The sequence below is a fragment of the Octopus bimaculoides genome, chromosome 22 (assembly GCF_001194135.2).
Source record: "Octopus bimaculoides isolate UCB-OBI-ISO-001 chromosome 22, ASM119413v2, whole genome shotgun sequence".
Taxonomy (NCBI): Eukaryota; Metazoa; Mollusca; class Cephalopoda; order Octopoda; family Octopodidae; genus Octopus; species Octopus bimaculoides.
The window spans coordinates 15589491-15601244 of record NC_069002.1 but is presented as its reverse complement, the minus strand read 5'-3'; the positions used below and the strand labels follow the sequence as shown (position 1 = coordinate 15601244).

At 38.2% G+C, this 11754-nt stretch overlaps 1 protein-coding gene across 9 annotated transcripts in view; it reads right to left on the bottom strand.

Moving 5' to 3' along the window:
* LOC106873049 (BTB/POZ domain-containing protein 17) overlaps window positions 1-11754 on the bottom strand; it is a 52382-nt gene that overhangs the window by 9881 nt on the left and 30747 nt on the right. Inside the window, exon 1 of one of the 9 annotated variants that reach the window (XM_014920261.2) lies at window positions 8872-8939. The exons of the other annotated variants lie outside the window; for them this stretch is intronic. The gene's annotated coding sequence lies outside the window, so the exon portion shown is untranslated. Of the gene's footprint in view, window positions 1-8871; window positions 8940-11754 lie in introns of those variants that run through there. 9 annotated transcript variants of the gene reach the window in all.

The following is an 11754-nucleotide window of genomic DNA, read 5'->3' as shown; positions in this document are numbered from 1 at the left end:
ATAAGTACTAGGCTTACAAAGAATAAGTCCTGGGGTCGATTTTCTCGACTAAAGGTGGTGCTCCAGCATGGCCACAGTCAAATGACTGAAACAAGTAAAAGAGTAGAAACGCCGGTGTTAAAACGGGGGTAGCTGATGAAGAAGAATGTTCTCTATGTGGCTTGTGTGTTTTCTCGTCTACGTTTTGTTTGCAATGTCCTGTACCCAGATATGCACCTATACATACAGGTCGATGTCGGTATGCACATACCTGTACGTATATATGCATATACTCATTTACTATTTGTTTATATATATATATATATATATATATATATATACATACATCATCATCATCATCATTAATGTCAGTTTTTTTTCCCATGCTGGGTGATTAACCAAAACTGTACTTATCAGAGTGGCAGTATGGAAAGTGATGCAACAGCGTTCTACTATCAGTATGCTTTCCATACAAGTCGCTCTGATGATCACAGACTTAGATAATCACTTAATTGCTTAATTTGTGTGTAAAACTGAGTGTTAAGATCAGCTGAAATGGATCTATAATACTGTGTACTATATAGATTAACATACTCTCTTGACAAATGTGTGCCTAAAAGGGTAATTCTGTCAACAGATCTAAGTTTTTCAACTCACTGTATGTGTGTAAGGGTCTTGCTTTATGCTATTCACTGTAAGGAACATTCCCCTGGGGGGTTTTCTCTATATTGTAAATGTTCACACACACACATTATATGCGTGTATGTGTGTGTTGTTGTTTAGCGCCAGGTTAAACCAAATTAAGCTAATTTATGATCAAAGACATTCTACCCAGAGACAATCATATAATTTTTTTTTTTTTCAGACATAATATATCATGGATTACATCAAAGAATGTGTCCATTAATTTTTCAAGACAGAAATACGTGATTTGAGTGAAACTAAGATACAATCTTTAGCAGGCTGAGTGACCACATTGAGGCTCTCTCCTTGGCTTATGGCCACGAGAAGGATGTCTCATTGGCCTTCACAGGTTAAGGCATCTATGTACGTGAGAGTATATAAATGTACTACAGTGTGTATGTATGCATATGTGTGTGTGCGTGTGTTCCATTTTACTAGATTTTAATGCATGTGAGCTGTAAGGTGAATCAAGGGTGTAGATCATAGGAGAAATAATAACAACAGCAATTTGGTGATAAAAAGGTTAATGGTGGTCAGCTACTTTGAACAAAATCCTACCCATAAACAGACTATGAATATATATAACATGTAATAAACTTGTTCATTCAGTTCGCAGACAAGAGCAAGCGCTTAATTAGAAGTTAATACTCCTAAAAGATTAAGTGACAGAGAGAATATAAGGTGAAGGAGGGAGAGTGGGAGGGAGAGAGAGAGAGAGGCATGTAACAGTGGCTGAACAATACAATATTTAAATATATTATAAATAGACTGGTCCATTTAGCTAAAGCTTGTGCATAAAGGCTGAAATAAATATATTATAAATTGACTAGTCTATTCAACTAAGTGTAGTACTTAAATAAATTACTTGTTGAAATACCTGGTGGGGGCCTGTAAAGACTCACAGGCTTAACATGAAAAAGTAATTTACTGAAATAACAGCAAAGCTTCTTCATTAATAATGTTCTTTGTTTTATTTTATGGAGATTACATAAAGAGGTTGTTTTATGCTCTGACTCACGAGGCACTAACATATAATTAACCAAGGGGAAAAAACAGGGGCTCTGGCAGCTATCGTTAATGTTTGTCTCTGTGGTTTGTTGTGGCACACAACAGATATCTACTGACTGGTAGTGAATGCATGTGGCTTAGTGGTTAGAGTAATCAGCTCATTATCATAAGGTCATGAGTTCAAATCTAAATGACGCATTGTGTCCTTAAGCAAGATACTTTATTGTTCCAGTCCAGTCCAGTCAGCTGGCAAAAATCAGTAGTACTTGTATTTCAAAGGGCCAGCCTTATCACGCTGAATCTCCCTGAGAACTACGTTAAGAGTATGCATGTTTGTGGAGTACTCAGCCACTGGCATGTTAATTTCACGAGCAGCCTGTTTCATTGATCATATTGACTGGAACCCTCATTGTCGTAGCCAACCGAGTACCAGTTTTTTAAGTGATGGCACGTGGCTCACTGGTTAGGGAATTTGGCTCATGGTCGTAAGGTGGTGAGTTCAATTCCCAGTGATGTATTGTGTACTTTATATCACATTGCTCCAATCCATTCAACTGGCAAAATATTAGAAGTACCTGTAATTCAAAGGGCTAGCCTTGTCACATTCTGTATCATGCTGAATCTCCCTGAGAACTATGTTAAGGGGTCGCATGTCTGTGGAGTGCACTTGCACATTAATTTCACAAGCAGGCTGTTCTGTTGATCAGATCAATTGGAACCCTCATCATCGTAACCGGTGGAGTGTCATACTGACTGGGAACTTCAACCTTTTAGAATCAAATGTGGTGTTACTTGGAATAATTGGAATTCTTAGAATTAACATGTCAACACCGGTATGTCAATAATGTTGTTTTAATCAGACATGACAAGAGCTGTTTTATTACCAATCTTGTACCACTGCACTAACATGGAGTATCCAAGTTTCTAAGGAATAATGGGTTCAAATTTTGGCACAAGGCCAGCAGTTTTGAAGGAGGGGGTTAAGTTGATCACATCGACCCCAGTGTTCCACTGGTACTTATTCTATCGACCCCCAAAAGGATGAAAGGCAAAGTGTCTACCTCAGCGGAATTTGAACTGAGGGCATAAAGATGGATAAAATGTCGCTAAGCATTTTTCCCAGTGTGCTAATGACTCTGCCAGCTCACTGCCTCAATAATAATAATAATAATAATAATAATAATAATAATAATAATAATCCTTTCTACTAAAGGCACAAGGCCTGAACTTTTGGTGGGATGGGACTAGTTGATTACATCGACCCCAGTGTTTCACTAGTACTTATTTTATTGACCTCGAAAGGAGGAAAGGCCAAGTGTCTACCTCAGCAGAATTTGAACTCAGGGCGTAAAGACAGACTAGATGCCGCTAAGCATTTTGCCCTGCATGCTAATGATTCTGCCAGCTCTCTGCCTTAGTTTCTAAGAATAATCATTAGGAATCCTTGATGTATTTCACAATTTCTTTGGCATCAAAAAGAATATCCACAGACTTATAAAGAGCTCCTTTGGTCATGGAAGACCATGGGATTGCACTTAGAAAATTTACCTCTGAGGCACAAATCTGGGCAAGGTTGTTTATGAAAAACCAGCATTTGCCCATGCATACCCGCCTCTCCTTTCCACACCACTGATGTTATCCAGGGGACGTCACAGCTCCTTCCAACAGCTGAGTGAACTGGAGCAACACGAAATAAAATGTCTTGCTCAAGAACACAACACAAAGCGCGGTCTGAGAAATGAACTCACTACCTCGTGATTGTAAGCCTGACGCTCTAACCACTGAGCCATGCATCACTATGCAACAGTTGCAAATTGTGTTCATTGATCTTACTCTTTTACTTGTTTCAGTCATTTGACTGCGGCCATGCTGGGGCACCGCCTTTAGTCGAGAAAATCGATCCCAGGACTTATTCTTTGTAAGCCTAGTACTTATTCTATCGGTCTTTTTTTGCCGAACCGCTAAGTTACGGGGACGTAAACACACCAGCATTGGTTGTCAAGCGATGGTGGAGGGACAAACACACATACATATATATATACATATATACGACGGGCTTCTTTCAGTTTCCATCTACCAAATTCACTCACAAGGCTTTGGTCGGCTTGAGGCTATAGTAGAAGAAACTTGCCCAAGGTGCCATACAGTGGGACTGAACTCAGAACCATGTGGTTGGCAAGCAAGCTACTTACCACACAGCCACTCCTGCGCCTATCTTGTTAACAAACTTATTGGTTGGGGTACAAATTGCTCTTTCACAGAGCTATTTGTGATTATGGTGTTGCATTTTAGCAAAGATGTTAGTTTTTAGGTTGCCAGCTGATGATATCAAGGAACTAATCTTAATCATACATAGGTAAAGATTAGGTAAAAGAACTCCTCTAACTTTCAGAAGTCTTGCAGCACTAAAACTACAGGCCGTGATCTAGCCTGCACTCCACCCACACATGCAGATAACAAATATACAAAGGGAGAAATAGACCAGTCTATTGCATCTTAACTGGTGTGATAAAACTGGAATAATATGTTATAAATAGATAGATTAGTCAGTTTAGCTACAACTGGTGTGTTAGAGCAGAAATAACATTATACACAGACAAGCCCATTTAGCTGTAACTGGGGTGTAAAAAATCTGAAAAAATATGAAAGACTAGTCCATTTAGCTACAGCTGACACATGAAAGCTACATTTTAAAATGGGAATATTTTATGAATAGTTAAGAAGGAAACGATAATTAAATTGTAAATTTCTGCATGTTAATTTAATGAGTGAATCTTGAACAATGGGTGACACAAACAAGAAACAGACACTGAAAGAGCCTACATGATCACTCAAATTGCTAGAAACAGCAGCCAAATCACTAACCAGCACCTTTAAAGGCATTAGATAATGTATGTAGTCCAAAGAATACTTGAACAAACTATAGAGAATGGTGATAGCCAAAATGCTGTTCGATTACTATTCAGCTTGATCAAAACAGGCATGGGACTAAAGAGCAATAGTAATAAGAAAGAAGTCATGCTTCCTTCCCGATTGGGTATGAACATCTATATATTTAGAGCAAATGCTGGGTAGTTTATTACAATATCGTGGAGGTGCAATGGCCCAGTGGTTAGGGCAGCAGACTCGCAGTCATAGGATCGCGGTTTCGATTCCCAGACCGGGCGTTGTGAGTGTTTATTGAGCGAAAACACCTAAAGCTCCACAAGGCTCCGGCAGGGGACGGTGGCGAACCCTGCTGAACTCTTTCACCACAACTTTCTCTCACTCTTACTTCCTGTTTTTGTTGTGCCTGTAATTCAAAGGGTCAGCCTTGTCACACTGTGTCACGCTGAATATCCCTAAGAACTACGTTAAGGGTACACGTGTCTGTGGAGTGCTCAGCCACTTGCACGTTAATTTCACGAGCAGGCTGTTCCATTGATCGGATCAACTGGAACCCTCAACGTCATAAGCGACAGAGTGCCAACAATTACAATATCACATAATTAAAAATAGTCTTTTTATGGATTTCATGACAGGTGGGGTGGGGGAAAGATAAACACTTCTTAGGACTACTAGATTACAGAAGTAGGAAGCAACATGTCAAAATAAAAAGTTATTCTCAGTCTAGAAATTTGGTATGAATATTTAGAACAGAATAAACACATTTGAAGGCACCTAAGGGACCATATGCTAGTGTTATACCAACTGATTAAGTCAGACACCCAAGAGCAGACACAGTTTTATCTAATGAGCTTACACAAAGTTTCTGTCTACCAAATTTCACTGGCAAGGGTTGAGGTCTTCCAAGTTTATGGTAGAAGAGTTTTACTGGAACATATGCTTGCAAAACAAATTTCCTAAACATACTACAATGCTTGTGTTCATAAATGTTATATTTGAAAATTAATAACTAAAAAGATTTCTCTTCGAGAAAGGTACACATATTACATTGTGATGTAAGGAATATTACCTTTCCCAAAGAGATATCTTTGCAGTAATTCCCTGTTTGAATCATAATGAAGTAAAAAACTGCTGCTTATTCCCCTTCAAATACAAAATGGGTGACTTTTTTGAAAGAAAAACCAATAAATTAGCTTTCAAGAAATAGCAGCCACATCCCACTTCTTAAAAAGACAGAACAATCTATTGGATAGTCCTAGATACACTTAGCTTGAAAAAAAGGAGTAATCCTAGCTGATACACCTTTGACCATAGGTCTGCTTCAATGAAGTGATTTCAGACTTAAACACACTGAGGGTGAAATATTTTGGTCATGGATATATAACATAATGCCGGTGACACGATACAAACTGATGAACTCTCTTTTGGATGGTTGTTTGGTTTCCTGCTCACTGAGTCACTCAAACTGCTAGAAATAGCAACAATGTCATCCTGTAATTTCAACCAACTGTTTTATAAAGGAACCTTCCAGTTCACTTTTTTGGGATGAAGGACAAGTATCCATGATAAACTGGTGTTAGATCTTTGGAGGAATTAATCTGTTTAAAACAACAGAATTAAAAATGCAACATGTCTGGAATCGTACAACGATGCAGAGTGGACTATAATAACTGTTACAAATAATTTAATTCTTCATAGTCTAATATAATATTGTGGAATATAAAAATTCCTTCTTCAGATTTTGCTAGTAAGTAATGGAATTACTATTATAGTCGGTTTCCCAATGGTTACTGAAATCTGTCATGTCTCAAGCTTGTATGTATTGGCATATCCACAGTGTTGCTTCCAAGTTATGTATTACATGTCCAATTTTTTTTTTATATATATAATGTTTTGTTACATGAGCATGTTACCATCATGCATGCAGGGTGTCGATGTTGTTAAACAATATAGTGATTGTTGATTTCCAACCTGTTGCTAATTCGCTCTGTTGTTTGAGCTAGTTTGTTGAGGTTTAACCCAAGACTAGATCTGACTGAGAAGAGCAATGATCGAAAACATCTTATTTATATATATCAGGGACAACATTATCTAATGTGTCAATCTTTTACTGATCTAGGAGAGATGAAATGCAAAGTACACATGATGAGATTTGAACTCAGAATGTAAAGAACTGGAACTAATATCACAAAGCATTTTGTCTGATGCTCTAAAGATTCTGTCGCTCCATCAACCTTAAGACAAAGAGGGCTCAATATTGCTAAGGAAAAGGGTACTGAAGAAGGAGACAGAGAATGATTTTGACAACAGAGGAACAACGGGTCATAAGAATAAACTGGTAGATTAACAAGGTTGCTCTCCCAGATGCAGAATGTGCCATGGTTCAGATGAAACTCTAGCTCACATTGTATCAGAAAGTTCAGGGTTTGCTCAGGATACAAAAAGTGCAGACATAATGAGATTGTTACAACAATAAACTGGGGCTTTTGCAGAAAATCTGGTTTTGCATGCACAGAAAACTGCTATAACCATTTTGTGAGAAGAGAAAACAATGAAATAAGGTTGTTGTGGGACTTTCTGATACAAACTAACAGAAGGATAAAACATAACTAGCCAGATATTGTAGCTGTTGACAAGAAGAAACTATGTGTTGTAATCGAAATGGTTTGCCTATTTGACACTATAGTAAAAAGACAAAAAACAGAGTATTATACCATCTTGAATGAACCTTGGGGAAGAGTGACAAAAAACATCTGGGAACAAACCTTGGAAACCATGATCAGTAAATGCAACAGAGAAAACTTAATCTACAAGGTTTGGCAAGAATTATCTGAAGTTTTTAATACACTATCAAAACAGACATGAAGAGCAGAAAAACTTTTCTTCAAGAGACACAAAATACTTCTCAAACTAGATCACAAGCTGTGGTTTGATAGGAAAGAAAATTAAACCAAGCAAAACACCGATTACCTTTGACTAGAAATGTTAAGAATTTGTAATGTGTAAGAGAGCACACAAAAATTAAATATGTATATTCAATGCATTTGCTTTCTTGTTCTTCAATTTAAAATTTAAAATTCTACTCCCATTAATATTTATTTAGAAATGATAATCTCCTTTAAACAAAATGGCAACCAAAGCCATAACATGTTTCAACTCAATCGCATGACCCCGTCGCCCACCTCCCTGTGATGATGATGATGATGATGAGGATTTCTAACATCTATGTTATGACCTCAAATTTTCGTGAGTGATTAGCGTCAATTTATTCTCTGGGCTATGTTGTTGTTGTTGAACCCAAGGCGATGGCATGATTGAACAGACCTGTGATCAAACCTGTGTTAAAACTTTTATCATTATCCTGTCTTGTTATTTTACTTCAGGATTACAATATCAAATGTGTCCATCCTTAAAAAACAAAAATGAAGAAGTGTGATTTGAGGAGAGTTGACTGCTGGTATTTCTAGCAGCTCCAGTGAAAATGTAGAAGTTTCCTCCTTTGTTTTTCAGCCTATGTCTACCATGGGTAACTTCATTCTTAACACTAACTCATGACTTTGTTATATTTGACAACTATAAAGGCACACCTTTACATAGCAAACACTTCTGAAAACTGGACACCTTGTATATAAATAAAAAGTTCATTATGGTTTGGATACCAAAAAATCCAATCCAACCTGATGGTACAGTAGAAACAAAAGCATTCTTTGTATAAGAGCAGGTTGTGACCACTCAGTAATGTTGCAAGGAATATGTATATGACAAATGTCACCAAAGTCAGTGTTTATCATAGGGAAACAGATGGTAAAGTGTGGGGGGGGGGGGCACAGTGATGATTGAAGAGAGATACACAAACAAAATTCAAAAGGTTTGCAACTGTTATAACTTATCATGGTAAAGAACGAAGAATTAATTATGTGAAGGTGGTGTGTTTACCTAAGATTTTGATAGGGTACTGGTATATGTCAGTTCATAGCCACCATGCAAATGTATTTACAGAAACAAAGCAGGATGTTCAACATTGACCCCTATGAATAATAAGCAATATCAAAGCTGTTGTACATATGCTTGGAAATCCAGCTCAAGAACTTAGAGACAAAACTCTGAGATATTCATGAGCTGCTGTCTAGTTTGGTAACTGACAATGTGAAAATACTATGGAACTTTAAACATACAGACACCACGATAGCAAAATGATAAATCTGCCACTGTTTTCCATGACAATAGTGTATTAGTATTCCACCTAGTAATACTAAAGAAGAACAATATCAAATAAAAGCAAGCTCAGATGCTAAGAAATTAGATTCACTTAACTGTTTGAATATAAATAATACAGAAGCTAAGGAATGTGTCGTCATTCATCGCATTTGTAAGTGGTACAACTGGAATAACCAATGACATTGACAAATTAATAAGACTGACATATGTATGTTACTGAAAATAGCAATACTAGTGTCTCTAAACATATTTAGTGCATCTTTACATAGTATTTAATCTTTTACTTGTTTCAGTCATTTGACTGTGGCCATGCTGGAGCACCGCCTTTAGTCAAGAAAATCGACCCCAGGACTTATTCTTTGGAAGCTTAGTACTTATTCTATCGGTCTCTTTTGCCGAACCGCTAAGTTACGGGGACGTAAACACACCAGCATCGGTTGTCAAGCGATGTTGGGGGAACAAACACATACATATATATATATACATATATACGACGGGCTTTTTTCAGTTTCCGTCTACCAAATTCACTCGCAAGGCTTTGGTCGGCCCGAAGCTATAGTAGAAGACACTTGCCCAAGGTGCCACGCAGTGGGACTGAACCCGGAACTATGTGGTTGGTAAGCAAGCTACTTACCACACAGCCACTCCTGCACCTCCTAACCATTTGTTAAAACTATATTCATAAATTGACATAATTTTTAATTCTCACAGTCAAAGTACAAGATAACCCTTTATTGTTCTACTCATAATTTTATGTCTGTACTAATTTCAAGTTATTTTTTTTTTCTACTAGAAACTGGTTCTTCCTGCAAGTAAAATAGTTACTATGGTTATATCTGACACAGTCAGTACATTTAGAGTGGTGACGGAGATGTTGGATGGAGGGGAAACACACCTCTCTTTACCTAGCTGTGGCCACATTACACTTCCGTCCCCTTCCCCACACCAACATCCTCCCACACACCACGCAGTCACTCATAATTCAAGTTACAGTGGGCCAAAGAGAAGGAAGGGGTTACAGTGGAGTGGTTGGTGGGGGGAAGGAGGAGGTGGAGGTAGTGATTCCCTTCGTGTGATGGTGGTGGTGTGAGTGTGAAATAGGGGTGAGAGTTTAGAACTGAAACTGACTGAGATGTAAACAGCTGGAGCACAGGGGGTGGTGTTGATAGGGAGTACAAGTATTGGCGCATAAGCAGGAAGGGGCCATGAGAGAAATTCTTGATGAGGAAGATAGTATGAGAGGGAGTGAGTGAGAGAGAGAGAGAGAGAGAGAGAGAGAGAGAGAGACTTGTGTTTCGAAGTGATGATGACCACACGATGGAGAAGCTGTTGCCATTTTGTCATAGATCACCTCTGTGCAAAGTAAAGATTTATGATCAAAAGTCGTTCCTGATGAGACTAGTCCATCTTTTTTTTCTAGGAACTACGTATCTAGGACCACATCACCCTTTCTTTTACAGACAGTGTGATATGAGGGTGATTTGGCAGCTATTTCTTGCTGCACAAATAACGTCCGTAGAGGTTCACTCATTGGCTCATGAGACAGAGGGGGAGAGCATGGGCGATAGAGAGAGGAAAAGAGAGATAGAGAATGAGAGAGAGTGGAAGAGAAAGACAGAGAGAGTGGAGTAAAGTGGACTGGGATGAGAAATGGATGGTCATGAAAACATACTGAGATAAAGAGTACAAATCACTGGCAGTGACTCATGGTCTCTACATGTAGGCACACATTCACACATACATACAGACACACTCCACCCTAGCCCCCTCACAAGTGTGTGTATGTGTGTGTGAGAGAGAGAGAGAGTGCATATATGCTACAAGCTTAGTCAGTGACTAGACAAACAGAAATAGACCAGCATTGACTGGTGGTACCAGTAAAGCAGAGACGTTGAGAAAGTGATTATATATGTATATGTATATATATATATATATATATATATATATATATATATATATATATATATATATATATGCATGTATACACACATATATGTACATACTTACATCTACATGTGTATATAGATGCATATCAGGGTACAGGATGTTAGAACAATGAACTACAGACAACGGAACGAACACATAGGAAAACAGATAGCCACTTGGAATTAATCCTTCGTCAGCTGCCTTTATTCTAACTAGACGTTTGGTGCCCCAGCATGGCCACAGCTCATGAGCTGAAACTAGATAAAATGACAAAAAATGAAATATATGTATATATATATATATGTGTGTGTGTGTGTGTATATATATATATATATAGACACATACACAGGGGGGGAGGGAGAAGGAGGGAAATGACGGTGCAGTGTAATAGTGAAATTGAGGGAGGTAACTAGGTTTAAAGATGATAAACTAACATCCACGTCATGTGCAACTTGTATTATGAGCCAGCGAGGGAGCCTCTACATGGGCAAACAACATACTAGAAAGAACATCCAAACTGCCCTCCAATCACACCCTCCCCTATTAAAGGAAAAGAAAGAATACATTGGATAACGTGGTTCTAAAAGATGAGGTGATAATGGTTAGAACGTCTTTGAGCAAGTCTCTTGGATCAGAGTAGATTAGGGACTTGTTAACAAAACAGAAAGGAAGTAAAATAAAATAAAATATGGAAAAGCAGTGGATTATGATATCAAAGCATTTATAAAATACTTATAGGCGCAGGAGTGGCTGTGTGGTAAGTAGCTTGTTTAAGTAGCTTGCTTAAGTAGCTTGCTTACCAACCACATGGTTCCGGGTTCATTCCCACTGCGTGGCACCTTGGGTAGGTGTCTTCTACTATAGCCTAGGGCCAACCAAAGCCTTGTGAGTGGATTTGGTAGACGGAAACTGAAAGAAGCCTGTCGTATATATGTATATAAATATATATATGCATATGTGTGTATATGTTTGTGTGTCTGTGTTTGTTCCCCCACCATCACTTGACAACTGATGCTGGTGTGTTTACGTCCCCGTAACTTAGCGGTTCGGCAA